The sequence below is a fragment of the Crocuta crocuta genome, unplaced genomic scaffold (genome assembly GCF_008692635.1).
Source record: "Crocuta crocuta isolate KB4526 unplaced genomic scaffold, BGI_CrCroc_1.0 scaffold102, whole genome shotgun sequence".
Lineage (NCBI taxonomy): Eukaryota > Metazoa > Chordata > Mammalia > Carnivora > Hyaenidae > Crocuta > Crocuta crocuta.
This window is the reverse complement of record NW_027530019.1, coordinates 5,490,464-5,494,872: the sequence shown is the minus strand read 5'-3', so window position 1 is coordinate 5,494,872 and position 4,409 is coordinate 5,490,464. Positions and strand designations below refer to the sequence as shown.

General features: G+C 39.8%; 1 protein-coding gene across 1 annotated transcript in view; it reads right to left on the bottom strand.

The window, feature by feature from the left end:
* The window catches only part of CEP152 (centrosomal protein 152), a 99,750-nt gene that overhangs the window by 23,699 nt on the left and 71,642 nt on the right, over nucleotides 1-4,409 (bottom strand). The window lies entirely within an intron of this gene.

The following is a 4,409-nucleotide window of genomic DNA, read 5'->3' as shown; positions in this document are numbered from 1 at the left end:
AGAGAGAGAGAGAGAGGGAGACACGGAACCTGAAACAGGCTCCAGGCTCCGAGCTGGCCATCAGCACAGAGCCCGACGTGGGACTCAAACCCATGAACCACAAGATCATGACCTGAGCTGAAGTTGGATGCTTAACCTCCTGAGCCACCCAGGCACCCCTTACTTAGAAATATAACACATACCTGCATAACTTGCTGACAAACATAATTGTATTTTAATGGAACCACAGTGGTTAGAACAGTTCCTATTAAATGACAATAGCAAACAGAAAAAGTCATTTTTTCATTGATCTGATTTTCTTTTATAAGAGAATAACAAGACTAGCAGATCACAGACAGTAATAGTATTTAACCAAAAAGTCACAGGGAAACAAAAAACCTAGGCTTAACTCTAATCCTGCCTTTGATCACAGCCCAGCAAGGTGCTTAACACAACAGGCTTCGGGGACAAACTGCTAGTGTAAACCTAACAGCTGTGGGACCACAGGCCCATTCCTCAATTCCTTTGAGACTCTATTTCCTCATCTATAAAATGAGGATAATTATAAAGCTTACCTGATAGCACTGTATTCGGGTCAAATGACAAAGGAAGAAAATCCATTTAAGGCACTTGGTCTGGAGCCTCAGGTAAGGACTCAATAAATGTTATGTAGTTATTACTTTTGGCTAGATGGCCTTAGAAAAGTCACTTAATCTCTTTTGCACTTAATGTCTCTGTCTACATAATGAGCAGACTGGTTAACGACCTTGAATCCCTTTTATAAATTCAAACGAGCCACAAGGATATAAGTGTTGAAAGAAGGCGGCATCTCCAAAAGCTTGGCCTGGACTGTGGTGGCTGCTAACAATCAGTACTGTATATATGTGTTCCAGGTGCTGAGAGAGCGTATCTGTCTCCTAAGTTTCCAGCTATTATATCATCTTAGCAAACACTTCAACTGTAAAATTTTAAAACACGTTATACACTTCTATTCAATAATGTGTTCCTGAATAGTTGCACATAAATCAAAAATTTTGAATTGTATTTTAAATTTACCAAGGGAACCCACTATCTAAGATGTGCTGTGCAAAGGGATTCACGGCAAAAATTCTTTTGCTACCAGCAGAATAATTCAGCAGTGGTGTGAAACGCGCTTAAAGAGGGCCTTCGGGGAAAACAGTCTTGTCACACTGGATGCCTGGAGACCATTCCCAGGTGGCAGCGTGGAGGTGGCAGATCACATGGAATTGGGACAATGTGCCCCACCTCACCAAAGGTGTGCCTGCTCTCACGTGAAGTTGTGCGAGGAGAATTTAACAGTATTAATCAACTCAGTGGTTCCTGATAGTCGAGGTACATTAGAATGCTCTGTGAAGCTTTTAAAACTCCTAACACCCAGGCCACGCCCTGCACCAATTATAACATAAAGCCTGGGGGACAGGAGCCAAGCAACAGTAATTTTTCGATCCTCAAGTTTCTCTAATACACAGGAGCAAAGTTTAGGAACCACTGAACCAAGTGACAGCTTCTGGACTCCAGACAAACCTGCTTTAAAATTTCACTGATCTTGATGGATCACTCTAATCTCACAAGAACCCTCCTGCCAAAGCACTGAAACTGGCCCTAGGTCACCTTCTTTGGTTTGGAACAAGGATTCGCAACACGTTAACATTATGTTCTGTGGCTGAGTAATTATCTACAATAGTGCTACTCACACTCAAGTGTGGTCTAAAACCCTGGGAACTCGTTAGGAATGCAAATTCTCAGGATTTCCTCCAGACCCACCAAATCAGAAGCTCTGGGAATAAAGCCCAGGAATCTGCTTTAACAAACTCTCCAGGTGAATCTCATGCCTGATAAAGTTTGAGAAGCAACACATTGTCTTCTCATTTCTGTATTTCTGCATTCACATACATTTAGGCCTTCTGTGTCCTTAAGAAAAGATCTCTTGGGGTCCCTGGGAGGCTCAGCTGGTTGAATGTCCAACCTTTGATTTCGGCTCCAGTCATGATTTCAAGGTTGTGAGATAGAACCCCGCATCAGGTTCTGCGCTGAGCGTGGAGCCTGCTTAAGATTCTCTCTTTCCCTCCCTTTCTGCCCCTCCCTTGCTCACATGCTCTCTCTGTCTCTCAAAAAATAAAAAACAGAAAAACTTTAAAAAAAAAAAAAGAAAAGCTCTTGCCTGTTTTCTATAGTCTAGCCAACTTTATTATTCTTTTGATTTCAGTGCTGAGACACATGCACATCGTCATATTATTTCCTTTCTCCTTCCCTCTTAAGTTTCCCTTTAAAATATTTCAGCATACTTAAAAAGTATAGAGAATATTGCAATGAACACCTGTGTACTACCACATAAAACTGTTAAAATAGATTTTTTATTTATGCAGAATTACTTAAGTATTCTGTGGAATAAGATAATGAATACAACATGTGCATCATTTACAATGTCTGTCACCCAAACTATTTTTCCAGATAGCTGTCCTATCGGGACACTAGCATATACTTGACACTGCAGTCTATTTTATTTGTTGTGTTACAATTAAGAAGAAAGAATCTATACATAGAGCATAAAAGAGCACCTTAACGTTTGCTCGTTGGACTTCTCATATTTGTCACATCTGGACATTCTTGGTATACTTATCCACAGCCTCTTGTTTTTCTTATAAATTTGTACTGTTTTTCTTATCATATATTAGTGGTAATGTTTCTCACATTTAACTCATTTATTTTCCTTGTTTTTATTATCCTCTCACTTTCTTAATTGTAAAAACAAAAATGTTTTAACTCTTTGTACCTCTTACATCCTATTTATCCATCTTTGCTACCATGACCGTTGTCCCAAAACTGAGTGATTATGGTATTCCATTCCTTTTTTCTATACTTTCATTTAAAAATGTTTAACTTCTTCATCAACTTAGACTTTATTATAATGCAAGCACAGGTAACCTTAATTTTTCCAAAGTGCTATCAGGCTATCCTAGGACTACTTATTATGGAATAATTCCTTATTCCTTTGTTTTGAAACATTAAGTTTTTATTCATAGTTGGGCCTATCTCTGAAGTCTGTGTAATACAAAATGAAAAAGAAATCTATTTTTGTGACGCAACACTGAGTTGTCGCTTTCCAACATACTCTATTATGCGTTAGGAATGGACTACTATTCCTTTTCCAGAACATTTAAAAAATTTCTAGTCCTTTCCAAGTAAATTTTAGAATTAGTGTCACATTTCAAAATCACGTTCAGTTAATTGGCATTCTGATTAGAATTGGTTTACACTAATAAATTGGGAGAACGCAAACGATTATAATATCTTATGTTTCTAGTCAAACAACATGACCTCTATGGTAAGGAGAGGTGGCTATTTTCCAAGGAGGTTATGAGACCACTGACAGGGCATGGAAAACAAACTTGCAGCATGCAAAAGGATACTGTGGAGCTTTTAATAAACCGATAAACACCTGTTCTCAATTTCTCCTAAAGATAGGGCAAGCTGGAACGGGATTTAGTTTCACAGGTTACCTTCCTGATTATGAGAGTTTCAAGACCCTAAAATACGTTCTTTCTCCCTGAGCATCTTGATGATGAGAACAGATACCATCAGCCAGGCTCTAGCTAATGCTTAACAAGCATTACAGTATTTAGTCCTTCTACAACACAGTGAGGAGACACAAATTCTCGGGACTAAGAGGAGAGATCAGAAGAGAGGCCCTCCTCAAGCTTTTTTCCGGGAGAGTACTTACCCGTCTGGCCACAGTGATCTCTTGTTGCTCTTCCCATTTCTTCTGTTCCGCTCTTACCCGTGCTTTATACTCTGCGAGGTCAGGTAGTTCTTCCAGCCATCGATGACGAGCATTTTGCACGGCTGTTTCGACCTGCAATTGGGTATTGCAAGAGTAAGTGGGAAAGTGAGGTATAAAATTTCAGAAAGATCTCATTTGCAATTAGCAACTATGATTTCATGTGTATTTCATATCATATTGCACTACGTTAGTTATACTGACCTCAAGCAGCCCACCTGATCCCAAACAGTAGATTCTAATCCTTCTATTCTACACTTCCCATAGTGTCCCACGCAAACGCCAGCACAAGAAGTAGGAATCTATAAACGTTTGAGAGCCAATACCATTACTGGAAAGCTTCATACAAAGTACCAATTGCCATTTCCAAGAAACTCCTATTTATCTTAAGAAAAAGGAGAAGACAGGGGCGCCTGGGTGGCTCAGTCGGTTAAGCGTCCGACTTCGGCTCAGGTCATGATCTCACAGTTCATGGGTTCAAGCCCCGTGTCAGGCTCTGTGCTGACTGCTAGCTCAGAGCCTGGAGCCTGTTTTGGATTTTGAGTCTCCCTCTTTCTCTGACCCTCCCCTGCTCACACTGTCTATCTGTCTCTCAGAAATAAATAAAACATTAAAAAAAAAAAAAAGAAAA